The 14,272-nt window shown below is 52.8% G+C and overlaps 1 protein-coding gene across 1 annotated transcript in view; it reads right to left on the reverse strand.

Annotated features, from left to right (window-relative positions):
• The window catches only part of BCOR (BCL6 corepressor), an 86,108-nt gene extending 72,261 nt beyond the window's left edge, over positions 1-13,847 (reverse strand). The window contains exon 1 of the mRNA XM_082610000.1: positions 13,826-13,847. The gene's annotated coding sequence lies outside the window, so the exon portion shown is untranslated. The remainder of the gene's footprint in view (positions 1-13,825) is intronic.
• Between the last annotated feature and the right edge of the window lie 425 nt (positions 13,848-14,272).

Consider the following 14,272-nt stretch of genomic DNA (forward strand, 5'->3'; position numbering starts at 1 on the left):
CCAAAGGACAGCGCTCATTGGAGCAGACGCATAAGGGCTCCTCCCTCTCCTGTCCTGCCTTCCCTGTTGGGCAAATCCTACCCACTCTGGCACCAACTGGAACCCAGCCTCCCTCTTAACGCTGCCTTATCCGGAGGCACCCTTGAATGCAGCTCTGGAAGGCAAGCCATCCCCCATCTTCCCCTGGCAGCCCAGGAGCTGGCCCAGTGGTCTCCCTTTGACCTCTCCTCAGCCCCCGACTCTCTCCCGACCTGGGGCGAAGAAAGCAAGGGCAGAGATGGGACCCACTCTCTGACTGCTTTCTATTCAGCTGCCACTCAGTTCCCCATCCCAACACGTGTGGGCCTCCCAAGGGACCCACACCAGGGCATCTGTCCTGGAGACATTGTGTCCTCAGCCGGGTGTTCCCATTTGGAGCCCAAGAAGGTTCCAGTTGAGCCCAGGCACTTGGTTGGAGCTGATACGGGGTCTCAGGGGACCACGGGAGACCTCGTGCGTCCAACAACCCCCATCGGGGAATCAGAAAGTACCTCACTGCTGCCCTGTACTAACTATCCCAATGACTAGAAACTGAGAATGAGGGAGTTCCCTGGTGGTCCAGTGGTTAGGACTCGGCGTTTTCACTGCCGAGGCCCAGGTTCAATCCTTGGTCAGGAAACTAAGATCCCGCCAAACAAAAAAAAAAAAAAAAAGAAAGAAATTGAGAGACTGTCCCTTCACCCCATCCTTACAGCCCAGTAGACATGAACAAAAGCAACTGGAAACCTGGCACCTGGCACTGACTTTGCCCTGGGAGCTCCTGGGCCTCAAACTAGCAGAAGAGGAATTCACATTTGTCCAGCACTTCAAAGATATCTCACTTAATCCTCATCACAACGCCATCAGATACCGTGGCAGATTTAAACAGGTCCGTGGGTCATTTGACACTCTTCGCATCAAGAGGTGGGGGCGATGCTCCCACTCCTAGAAATCTGGGTGGGCTCATGACTGCTCTGAATGCGACAGAAGTGATGCTGTGAGACTTCTAAGGCCAAGTCAGAAAAGGCCATGCAGCTTCCTCCTGGCTTTCTGGGACAAGTCAAAAAGAAGTCATGGCCATGCCGGGGAGTCACAGGTAGATGCCCCAGTTTACAGCCCAGCTGAGCTCCCAGACCATGGCCAGCAACAACTGGTAGCCGCGTGGGCGTGCCATCTTGGACATCCCTCAGATGGCTGCAGCCCCTGTTGATATCTGACTGTAACCCCCAAAGAGAACCACCCGGCTGAGCCCTTCCAAGAACTCCTGACCCACAGAATTGTGACCAAAATAAAACAGTTGTTTTAAGGGGCAAAGTAATTTGTTGATAAATTACCAATAAACCTGGGGTAATTTTTGTACCAAAACCAGATCCATAGTGAGGTTCCCACTTCACAGAAGAGGAAACTGAGGCTCAGAGGGGTTGAGTACCTTGTCCATGGTCACACGCCTGGTAAGTGGAAGAGTTAAGACTCAAACTCTGCCCCTCTAAATCCAAACCGTCTATCACAGCCCCTCCTCACATGCCCCCTGACATTTTCTCACTTCCTAGAAGGGAACATTCTTTTCAGAATCAATTAGTTTCCAAACCTGGCTGTGCATCAGCGTCAACTGTGGTGAGAGGTGAAGATAGAGATTTCCAGGTCCCACCCCAGGTCTAAGGAGTAAGGCCAGGACACTGCATTCTACGCTGACACCCCAGGTGATACTGAGACCATTGGTGAGTAAACCAACCAGCAGGCCCCGCTGCTCAGCCAGGTTATCATAGACATTTAGAGGGGACCAGCAAGCTTTTCTTCAAAATATACCCAGTGTTGGGACATCACTCACCACATGTGCTCATCTGAGTCAACCGAGACTTTCTTGATCTCACCATCTGAGAAGTCTTCTCCGGCCCCACACAACTAAGAGACAGAACCTAACGGTCATGTATCTGATCAATAAGCACATCGTAGGCAACTGGTGTGTGAGAACACCTTGCTAGACAACGTGGTCCCTCCAAGAACTTACAACTGAGCTGAGGAGATAAGGTGTAACCGAACAAACAAAGGATAAGTTTTGTGGCTGTGACGATAAGCACAAAGGCACCTGGTAGATTTCGACTTAAAGGTAGTCTGGGAGGGCTCTATGGAGGAGGTGTGCCTGGAGCTGGGCATCAAGGTGAGCAAGGAGATCACTCCAGGTGGGGGATCCAGGAGCTGAGTCTCCCTCAGGGAGCAGAGCGGGCAAGAGGGTGTGGGTGGGCAGTGGGAAGCCTGGGGCTGCCGGGCAGGTGTGCTTGTGTCATATGGAAACCACTGTAGAGCAGGACCCGATTGGTGGTGGTCGGGGGGGAGTGGGAGTGGGAATTTGAGGCTCGATCCAGATTTTTATTTTCTCAGTTTCCAAAAGCTACTGTCATTAAAGATCAAGGACCACATTTCAGCTTTTCCTGAAAAGTAAAAGAAAACCATGTGCTTTTATTTCCCAGGGCATAAGCTAACATTTTCCCCAGGATGGTTTTTCAGGAGACACTTGGGAGAATTTTCAAGGAAGAAAAATCCTTTGTTTCTGCCCTTTAGGAGCCTGAAATCTCATAGGGTCCACCAGAATGCCTAAAAGGAAAGAGAAAATTCCAAGTGCTGGCAAGGAGAATTCTCCTATTCAGTTCTGGGAATATAAATTGGCATGACCACTTTGGTTTTTTGTTTTGTTTTTTGGCTCACGGGCCCAGCTGCTCCGCAGCATGTGGGATCCTCCCGGACCGGGGCACAAACCCACGTCCCCTGCATCGGCAGGCGGACCCTCAACCACTGCGCCACCGGGGAAGCCCTAATGCTGTGTTTTATTTTGATGTCTTAACCAGCAGAAACGTGTCCATCTATTCACTAGAAGGCATGTACATAAGTGTTCATAGTGGCACTATTAGGAATAGCCCCAAAGCAAAACCGCCCAAGTACCCATCAACAGGAGAATAGCAGAGAAATAAAATGTGGTGTGTTCATACCGTGGAATAGTACACAGCAAAGAGAATAAGTGAACCATCCAGCACACACTATGGATGGATCTTATAAGCAAGAGGAGCCAGACACACACAAATTTCATAGTGTAGATTCCGTTTCTATAAAGTACCAAATCAGGCAACGCTAAATCATGCTATTAGAAGTTAGGTTAGCAGTTATCTCTGGGGCCATAGTACTTGGAAGGGGGCACGAGATGATTTCTGGGGTGCTGGTGATGTTTCCTGATCTGGGTACTGGATATATGGGTGTGTTCATCAAGCCCGACGCTAATGATCTGTGTGCTTTTCTGTACAGCTATTTTGCGTCAATAAAAACGAAATCATCACCATTGTCATCATCATCATCTAATGGGGAATGAAGGCAGAAGGCACAGAAGGGCCTCTGTGATAGAGTCGCGAAGGGATTTACATGGAGAGTGACAAAGAAACAAAGCCGAGAGACGTTCCGACATGGATAAGTTCAAGATGGACCCAGTTAAGTCAAGCAAAGTTGTCAGTGAAATCAGAGAGCAAGTTGCAGTTGCAGGAGTGCCTGACACACTCCATAGTGGCGGCTGGTCTAAGAGGCGATTACATCCAGCTGGTCCCCTCTCCAGACCTAGGCTAGGATTAGTTACAGAAGATGGATCACCTCACACACCTTTGGAGACAGGAGGCAGAATTCCCCCAAATAAGAGATGGTCTGAATCCTCATGGGGCCCCACCATTAAACATCTGCCCCTAGGGGCTTCCCTGGTGGCGCAGTGGTTGAGAGTCCGCCTGCCGACGCAGGGGACGCGGGTTCGTGCCCCGGTCCGGGAAGATCCCACATGCCGCGGAGCGGCTGGGCCCGTGAGCCATGGCCGCTGAGCCTGCGCGTCCGGAGCCTGTGCTCCGCAACGGGAGAGGCCACAACAGTGAGAGGTCCGCGTACCGCAAAAAAACAAACAAACAAACAAAAAAAAACTGCCCCAACACTCCATTCTCTCTGCTTACAAGATGTAAATCTTGACGCTGCCACCTTGAATTTTTATACAGTGGATTCCTTTGATTGGAATCACTTTGGGCAAAGGTGATTATACTCCATTAGCTGTCGGAATCAATTGAACAGCGAGCTTTCCTTCCTAAAGGAAAGGGCCAGTTTCCAGTACTTGGCTTACTGCAGAGCCCTGGAGGAATTCATTGAAGGGAGGCCCGATTTTAAACAGCATCACTTTTTGAAGAGACATTAGGCATCCCTCCCACATTATTCAAGGATGGCATGAGAAAGGCAGGGCAGGACTGGGGGGAAAGGAGCTGTAAGAAAGAGCTGGAATCTTCGACCTATTCCCTTAAACAATCAATGCATGAAGGCCTGTCCTAGACAGCCAGTGAGACTAGCTAGAATGTCTACTTGGTAGTAGAGTGAGGTCCAGTGGTGACACTTCCTGGGTCTTACTCCAGATTTGTGTCACTCCAAGACATGCTCAGAGGCCAGCAAGGACACTTGCTAGGTCTTGGGTCTCCTGTGGTTTTTCCCACCTACACCCCCATCCTTACGTAGGAAACCCAGACAAGAAGAAAGGTCTCCATCATGGTGTTCTTTCTCTGCATTGGGATGGCCTGTGATCCATCTTCCCAGGTTTCCTGAGGTTGGCGGCCATGATTCAGAAGCGTCTGGACCCATAATAAACCACCTGAGGGATGTGAATGTGTAATTATTGCATGGATTTAGTGTAATCTAAAACAGAGGATTCCAGCAAAGGCGGTCATATCATTTCATATACGTATTTGTATATATAAATGTCTTAGCTAGAGATACATAGTTTTGGTTTGAACCATCTGTTTCAGATTGCATTACTGTTCCCAAATCTTCATCCCACCTTATATCCATGCCCTTTGCCACGTGACTTTACAGTTCATCCCTCTAGAGGTGGAGTGGCCCCCCCCACCCCATTGATGTCAGGCCACGAATGTCCTTCGGAGCAGGACTGGATCCAACCCACACTTACAGTCAAGCCCAGTCGGGCACAGTCTAGATCAGCTAACCACAGGGGATCCATAGACACGGATGTGAGAACTAAATGCTTACTGATGTCAACTGCTAAGTCTGGGGGTAGTAGCTCGTTATACAGCATAATTGCAGCAAGCGTGGACTGTATACCACTGAGCACTTTATTCCATCAATGCACAATCTGCCATCTAAAAGAACATCTCATCTCTCTCCCCTTACCCCCTGTTTTTTTTGACCGTGCTGTGCAGCATGTGCATTTTAGTTTCCAGAGCAGGGATTGAACCCACACCCCCTGCATTGGAAGCGTGGAGTCTTAACCACTGGACCGCCAGGGAAGTCCTTCCCCATACCCTTCTTAATTCTTCATAGATTTATCATAACCTGAAATGTTTATATATATATATATATATATATATATATATATGGCTCGTGCACTTATTGTTTCTCAAGTAAAACAAAGTTTTATTATGGCCAAGGTACTGTTTTGTTCCCTGCTATAAACGCCCAAAGCCCTAGTAGGTGCGTGGTAGGTGTTAAATAATTATGTGCGGAATGGATGGATAGTCCTTTTTGCCTTCAATTAATATGCCTCTTGTCTAATTTGTGTTCCTCTGTGAAGCTCAATGACTTGGTGGTAGGCAAAGTTGAGGAAGAAGAAAACATTTTGTGCAGAAAAAAAAATCTGTGAGCAGGAGATCACCGGATACTGTCCCTGATGAGGGGTGAGGGATTTTTTTTCCTCGAGGAGCCGCTCCCTGTGGTAAGGGCCTCAGAAACCACAGCAGGCCTCCAGAACTGTGACAAGTCAGCAGGTGGCTTGGCCGGTGCCATCCAATGGAACCACGACACTGCTAAATTTCTGTGGCCCATCTCAGGGGCTGTCCTCAGCCTTAGGAGGTTTCTGTGTGTCAGTTCACTGGGGGGAACTTCAAAGGGACTGATGTGGCTTCCAAGAGCCATCAGGACATTTGACTCCCTGGCACTGGGCCAGCATCACACGTTAATTAAATTATATGGCAGAAACACCACAATGTCAAGGTCAGACATTACAGCCGTCAAAGACTAACATTAGGTGCAGTATTTTATAGCACAGAGCAAAGTATACCTTTAAACAAATTTCCTTATCTTTCCCGGGTTGTCTCTTGCCTCTGGCTCTTTCGACGCTGCCCATGTGAAGAGCATCCCGGACAACTTTGTCTGAGGGTCCTTAAGACCCTCTCTGGCTTGTTAGATGCGGGGGTCGGGGATGTGGTTCCTGGGATCGTACCCACTTGCCCCGTCTGACCCTCAGCTTGGGCCTGAAACGGGCCTTTGTGAGCCTGGAACACCCTGAGGGAGAAGGATGTATTCTTCCTGGCTTTGTCCCGAAAGTAAACGCTAGTTCTTTCTTCGAAGATGGTTCTATCAGCAGGGAAGCAACTAGCCAGGCTAGAAAATGGGGAGAAAAAGAAAAAAGGCTTTCCCTCCAAATGTCTTTTTAATAAGCACGGCTAGAAACTCTTCATGAGTGTGGAAACTGTCCAGGGGAAGCCCCCGGCTCCGAGCAGAGCTGAGCCAGGGCAATTCTCTCAGGCTGGGAAGGATTATGAAGCCACATTCTGGGTTTCCTCCGGCCTCTCTCGCGGTTACTGATGAAAACTAGGAGGCCATGAACTCAGGGCCAAATGACTCACGTGCAATCACCGAAGCAAAGCTGATACCAAATGTGTTTGTCTTGTCTCCCCAATACCTGTTAAGCACCTTCTATATGCCAGGCACTATTTTACTTGCTTTATCTCCATCAACTAACTTAATTCTCCCAACATTATGAAATCTGTTGTTTTATCTCCACCCACCCCCCCTCCATTTTATAGACAGGCAAAGTGAGACACTGAGAACAATTGCCCAAGGCCACACGGAGAGCAATTGCCTAAGGCCACGCAGCTGGTCAAGTGGCGGAGCCAGGTTTGGAAGGAACCAAGGCAGCCTGGCTGCGCCCTACCAGCTACTGTGTTGCCTTGGCTATCGAATCCCACAAACCTCCCACGAGCCAAGAGCAATGATAAGGTGCTGGGGGCTATGGGGGGAGCACCCTGTACAAGCAATGTATCCATGAGGGCCTAAGTAACATTTGAAGATAAAGTTAAATTAATTCAGATCTTTGAAGGGGTTTTGAATTCTTTCCAAGGGTAGGAGTGTTGAATAAACATAGTGCTTTCAAAAACCTGCCTTCCTATATGGGTGTTCATTGTACTTGTTCTTTACATTTTTCTGCGGGTTTGGGATTTTTTTTCAAAATAAAATTTAAATGTTTTAAAAAGAATTAGCTTTGGGCTTCCCTGGGGGCACAGTGGTTAAGAATCTGCTTGCCAATGCAGGGAACAGGGGTTCGAGCCCTGGTCCGGGAAGATCCCACATGCCGCGGAGCAACTAAGCCCGTGCGCCACAACTACTGAGCCTGCGTTCTAGAGCCCGCGAGCCACTGCTGAGCCCTTGTGCCACAACTACCGAAGCCCACGCGCCTAGAGCCCGCGCTCCGCAACAAGAGAAGCCACCGCAATGAGAAGCCCGTGCACAGCAACGAAGAGCAGCCCCTGCTCGCCGCAAGTAGAGAAAGCCCGCGTGCAGCAACGAAGACCGAACGCAGCCATAAATAAATAAATAAAATAAATAAATAAAAAATAAATTAAGTAAAAAGAATTAGCTTTAATAGACTATCCTGGGGGACTTCCCTGGTGTCCAGTGGTTAAGACTTCATGCTTCCACTGCAGGGGACACGGGTTCGATTCCTGGTCAGGGAACTAAGATCCTGCATGCTGCGGGGCGAGGCCAAAATTTTTCTAAAAAAGAAAACAGACTATGCTGGGGAGGGTAAGCAAGAATCCGGGAGCGGTGATTGCCTATAGAGAGGCAGCCTGGGTGGCTGAAGAACGGTGTGGTGGGACTGCGGAGAGGCGCCCCTTGATATTCTCGGAATTTTGTGCCACAGGCAGGTGTTATCCGTAGCATCTGCCGTGCACGTGACATCGCCTGGGTGGAACCTCAGGAAAGAAAGCGCAGAACTCCCGGTTCCCAAGTCCCTATCCAGCAGGCTGGCTGCTCAGAGTGTGGGGGGATCTTTGGTTATCCAGCTGTAAGTGGAAAGTGGGCAGAAACACTCCATCCACTCTTTGGCTTGAAAAATATAAGCTTGAGGAGGAAAATCAAGGGCAGCTTTCTGCCGGCTTTAGGTGCTGTGAGCACAGGGAGGCTTTCAGCCGCATGGGGCTTAAGTGTCTCGGGGAGACTGTAGGTTCTCTAAGGAGGGGCCCAGAGCCTGGTAGCCTGGGGTCTCCCCCAGCCACCCCCAACAGTCGCAAGCACCGTGCTCAACAGACAGAGGGGGCTCTATGGAGTGCTTGTGGGATGAATGAGCCGTGCTCACCTTCGGACAGGGTCCATCTGGCCCAATACTCTCCCTGTAATATGTATGGGTACCTCCTGGGGCCTGGATGTCACACTTATCGCGCGTTAGCAGTGCTTCCCAGCCTTGACACACATAGAACGTGATGATATTTTTACGACGCACAAGGGTAAACAGCGACCAAGTGTTCACAACGGCCGCACATGGCTGCTCAAGGCCTGAAGCTACTACCCCCGCCCCTGCCAGACCCACCAGGCCACCCCAAGGGTCTGGCCCACTGGCAACCCCGTCACTCTTGGCAAGCTCTGGGTGGAGGGCTGCAGGGGCCATTCGCTGGCTGTCTGCAGCTAGCCACCTAGACGAGGAGAGGGCGGGCCGAGGGCACTGCTAAGGGGCAGCAGGCTTTCCTGGGGTTCGGGCTAGGTGCGAGGGTGTGCCCCGGGCTGGGGGGCGACGTGGGCCTGAGTGGTGGGCTGGACGGGGCAGGCTGCCAGCTCCAGCTGGCCCGCGGCCAGGAAGTCTGACTGAACTTGGGCCAGCCCTGTTGGCCCACAGACTCTGTAAGCTGAACTGCTCCAGCGCTCCTGGGCCTTTGTTTTCGCTTCCCCACCGCTCTCCCTTAGTGTTTAGGAATGTGCTTTGAAGGTTCCAGCGTGTTTCGCCTCTGCTTAGAGAAACCAAGAGCAGAGGCTGGGCGGAGGCCAGATGGCTGCAGGGAGGGCACCTGTGATCACACTGCGAGCGCCCCAAGGGGCAGGTGGAATCCAGGGGGCGCAGAGCGGGGGGCGGGGGCACTTAAGCCAGCCCCGTTTCTCTGCTGGAAGACTGTTTCCAGTGCTACACCTTGGATAGTCTCGGGTTTATTTTGTTAAGGGAGGCGGTGTTCCCTTACCAGCTCCCCCAGAGGGCCTCCATTTATCCAGGAGCTTTTGGGGGGTAAGCTACACTCTCGTATTTGTCCAGAGCAAGAGAGAGAGCTGAAAGTAGCGCTCGAGCTAGAAAAGTTGCCTCCTCCATTCGCACGAGACTCACTTTCCCGGCCTGCCTTGGGAGACGCCGGCAGGCCCTCCGACGACAGCGTAGTGAAAGGCCCTGGTCCAGATGGCCTCTCTCGCACCTCCACCCCTGGGAGAGTGGCCTCATGTCCAGGCTGCCCTCCCGTAAACCTCGCTGTGGCCCTTCGAGGGGCCAGCTTCCTTCTTCCCCAGCCCCCTCGCCCACCGTCCTTCATGGCCTGCGTTACCCCCTACTCACCTGCTCGGGCCTTTGAGCGCTCCTAGCACTGTGGTCTCATAGGCCCAGCACAGCGCTTTGCACACAGCAAGCGCTTAACAAATGCTATGTGACAAAAATACCTGGGCTCTGCAGTGACCAAGATCACCCCGGGTCCCTCTCTAACCAGAAGTCCTCTTCCTCCTCTGATTCCCAGAGCAGGGAGCTCTGGGTTCTGGTCCTACTTTTGCCACTGATGTGTCACCTTGAGCTAGCATTGTCACGCTCTGAACTGATTTCTTCAGCTGGACTAAATGGGGGCTCAGTCAAAGCCCTGGCGGCTATGCTCTGAGATCTGCACGCACTCCTGTTTTCCCAGCTGTTGCTTTAAGCCCCGGTCTGGCCATTTCCGTCCTGCCAGGGCTCAGGTCTTAGTGGGGTCCCTGGCCTTCCGCTGAGGATGCTTCCTCTGCTTTTCCACGGTCCGTTTAGCTTCACAACATACACACCTGGTCCTTGGGCTCCTGACACGTCTGCTCCTTTCTGCCCTCACAGCCATCTATACAGCTCTGGCTCCCACGTGCGACGGGGCCGTGGCACATGAGCAATAACTCCAATGCCACAAGGGCACCCGAGTCATTTTTCTGCAGCTAGCATTGTCTGTTTGGAGCTACGGAAGACCTCCCTCCTGCCTGGTGGTGACACAGGCCCTGTTTAGTTATGTGTGGGCTCTGGAATTTTTTTTCTTCCTCATTTCCATGTCTCCTTGATTTCAGCACGAGAGTTAAATGTGCACTCAGAGGCTCTGCTGAGGACAAACAGAGAGTGATCCGACGGATCCCTTCCTGTCTCTCTCAGAAGATTCACTTTCTCTGCCCAGGTAATGACCTCCTCCCCCCCACCCCACCCCACCCCACCCCAGCTTCCTCTCAGCCTTTGTATATTTAGTGCACGTTGCCCTGGATAGAGTTTAATTAGGCACCAATGCACCCAGGGGCAAGGACCCAGGACCCCTCTCGGGCTGAGCAAATGGGGCCCAGCCCAGGCGCAGGAGCCTGCAGCCAGCCTCCCCCCTGGCTGGTAAGTGATGGGCTGCCAGCAGGTAGAGGCTGTCCATTCTCAGCTAATGATCGCCTTAGGCGCCAAGTGATGGAATATCCAGGCGGGCTGGCGAGCTGCAGGGTGCGGCCAGGGACAATTGTATGGACCAGTTTAACAGGGCTGGGGGGCGGGGGGAGGAATGGCAGAAGGAAAGCTCCGTGCGTGCGTGTGCTTGCGTGTGCTTGCGTGTGTGTGTGTGTGTGTGTGTGTGTGTCCTGGTCTCTTTTCTCTCTCCTCCCCGCTGCCTTTCCCTCGTTCTTGCTCTCGCTTTCGGTTTTCTGTTCTGTTTCTAGCCCACGCGAGTTGAAATTAGAAAGGTCTCTGCATTCGCTTATTTGTTTTAATAAAGATAGCATTTTTAAGCAGCATATTTGCAGCAATTGAGTGCTGAACTAAACACCAAGCCAACTAAATGTGTTAGGGGGAAATGAAAAGTCAGTTTACAAGAAACATATAATTAATACGTTCTCTGACTTTCCCTAAGCCTTTGTCTGGCTGAGGACAAGACAGAGGGACCATGATCAACTTTAATAAAATGAAAGATGGTATTGAGGCAAAAGGAGAACAAAAAAGTTTGGAGTAGGAAACAGTCCTCGAGAGGGGATTCTTGGGTTAATAATAAATGTTTTTAAAAAATGAATCTTTTCTTGCCTTATGTTTAGTCAACAGCCATTTTCTCCTTCTAACTACAAAGGCTCCAGAAGGCTCTAGTTTGTACTGTACCTGTTAACAGTCACTGAAGCTGAGACCTGGAGGGGGTAGGGGGAAGGTGGTACAAGGCACGGGCAGGAGATGCATGGGACTTTCCAGAGGTTGATATACCCAGGATAATGGAAATTACTATTGCACAACACCAGAATCTTCACGTGGCCTGACTTCCAATAAACTGTTCCCCTCCTCACCCCTTGGAGAAAGTGAAATGAGACATTAGACTTTCAATAATCTCATATGGTGATGATCAATCAAAACCCAGAGGAGAAGTCCAATTTATAGAAACTGTATCTGCTTCATTGGGCGGCTGAAACCAAGGAGCTGATAAGAACATTGTGCTCGCCTTTGATGTGTGAAGTTGCCCCAGAATGACAAATGCCAAAAAAAAACAAAACAAAACAACCCAAACACTGCCTGTACACATGGGGGCTTTTCAAAGGGAGAGGGTGCTCGGGAGAGGCCCATGCCACTGCAGATCACTGTAGCGAAGCACATGTACAGGCCACATAAAAACGATTTATTTTTATTATCTTTTGGCTATTTTAAGTTGGCCTTTCCATCTTTCCTGTTTGTATTTATCGCAAATGAAGTTTATTTGCTGAATTAACTTTTAATGGATCCCCTACTTTATTCTTCAAAGTTGGCTTCTAGGACTTGGGCCTTTTTAGTCCGGACCCCTCTCGCCTTTGTGAGCAGCTCTCAGCCCTCACCCCCATTCCAATCCTGGAGGTGAAGGGCTCTGCCTCTGTTAACTCCTTGCCTGCTGGTCTTTTCTCTGTAGCTACTAATCACCTCCTTTTGATCATTGCCAAGTTCTCAGGTTGAAGGAAGGAGAAAGGACCTCTTGACCATTCTGGCTGGCTTTCCACATGAGCCTGAAAATGTCGACAAATTTGAAACATCTGCCGGTCTGCTTTGGTCTGATTGCTAAAATATGCCGACCCCAAGCCCCCTCCCCCCCGCCCCTTTTAATCTGTTTCATATTCACAAATTAAGCATTTAGTCTGGGTAATAAATCAGGGCGGTTTACGAGGCTCACACGAGACAAACAAGCGAGTAGGGCGCAACACAAGCCCCTGGAAGCGGCGTGCGCGGAGCTGCCAGGAGTCGGGAGCTCCACGCGCTCGAACGCGGAGAGCAGCCCTGGCGCGCCCTGACATGCCGCCAGCACCCACACTTTGGCTGGGCCCACACCCTCCAACCTTCCGCGCGAACCCGCGGCGCCCGGCCCGCCCCAGCTCTGGGCAACTCGGCGCCCCCGCCCCGCCAGGGAGGGGCCACTGGCAAAGGCGACAGCCTCAGCCGGCACACACCCTGTGGTGGGCCCATTAAGCCTCTCCCAGCCGAGAAGCCGAGAAAGCTGGATGCCCTTCCCCCACCTCTTCCATCCGGCTGGGCTCAGCCTTAAAGATCCCAGGCCCACAGTCGCAAGCAGTACGAAGGATCCCCCTCCACATCCACGAGTGACCTCCACTGAGCCTGGGCTCGAGGCACCGCCACCTCCCCCCCCCCCAATCTCCCCGCGTTGCCTCCTCCCAGGTTTTGGTCCCAGCAGCCACAAAGCTACTTTCCGATTCAAAAGGGGGGGGGAAGGGCTCTCCTTTAGAGTGCATCAAGGCTTAAGAGAGGCATGGGGAGGGGAGCAAAGGCACAAACAGGGCTCAGGGCCCCGCTGCAGAGACCCCCGTCCGGGCTTTAGCGACCACCCAAACTCAGGGGGCTTCAACCTGTGCGTTTCCCGCCCTCCCCTGTGTATCAGGGAGAAGCGGACCTGGACCGGGGGGCTCGGACCAGTCCCAGCCTAGGACCTCGGGAGACCCTGAAGGGGAGAGTGGCTCCAGGTCACCTCGTCCGAGCCTCCGTCGCCGTGCCATGCTCAAGTTCCCTATCGATTGGCGTTCTCAAACACTATCGTGGGACGCGGCGGCAGAGAACGGAGGGCGGGAAATCGGGAAGCCGGAACCTGCAGCCCACCCCGGACCAGGGCGGGGGCGGGGGGGTAGGAATAGGAACAATTCCGCCACCTCGCAACACAGTACACGCATCGCCCTTCCTCTCATCTCCCAGCACACATTCCGACTGCGAAAGCCATTACCGCCAGCGCGCGAGAGACTTTTTAAATATTTACAGCCCGCTCTCCGCACGGTAGCCTGATCCATCTTGTGGGCGCGGAGGCGGGGCGCGGGGCTCAGCTCCGGGGGAGGTGCGGAGCTGGGGCGGGGGGCTCCAGCCGCCTCCCCCCGCGGCCCGCGGGTCCGCCCGCAGCTCCCCACCTTGTCCTCCCCACCAGGTGGGGAGGGGGCCGGAGACTGCGCGTAGCGCGCCCGGGGCCCTGCTAGGGCCTGAGCAGGCGGGGGGCAGCGTCCGGGAGGAGGGAGGGCCGGGAGGCTGATTTAAAGGTTCTCACCGGGAAGCAAGCGAGGCACAGACCTGAGAGCCGCCGCGCGGTGAAATCCGAGGAGCTCTCTTGGCGAGGAGGGGCTGTCAGAGGCCATTTATCTCTCGCCAGAGTGGAGGCTCGGCTCCCACACCGCCCGCGAGTAACAATGGCAGCGATCAGCAGCTCTGCACGCGCTTCGGTGCATGAATGGATTGCGGAAGATGCCTGCGCTCCTCTCGGCTCAGGCGGCTCTCGGAGCGCCCCCTCCCCGCCCGCCGCCCCCGCCCCGCCGGCCTCCTCCGGCCGGAGAACGCGCGGTGCGCCTCTGGGTTCGCGAGTCCGGTCACTCTCACCCCGAGCCCCCGCCGCCCTTCCCCCTGTCGCCGTTCCCAGGGCCCTGGCACCTTGCCACCGCGAGTCATTAGGGGCTGAAACTTGACACAAGCCTTCCAGACGCAGACACCCCCGCCAGCCCCCTTCCCCCTTCGCTCCCCTCG

This window comes from Mesoplodon mirus (genome assembly GCF_964341445.2).
Source record: "Mesoplodon mirus genome assembly, chromosome: X".
In the NCBI taxonomy this organism is placed as follows: Eukaryota; Metazoa; Chordata; class Mammalia; order Artiodactyla; family Ziphiidae; genus Mesoplodon; species Mesoplodon mirus.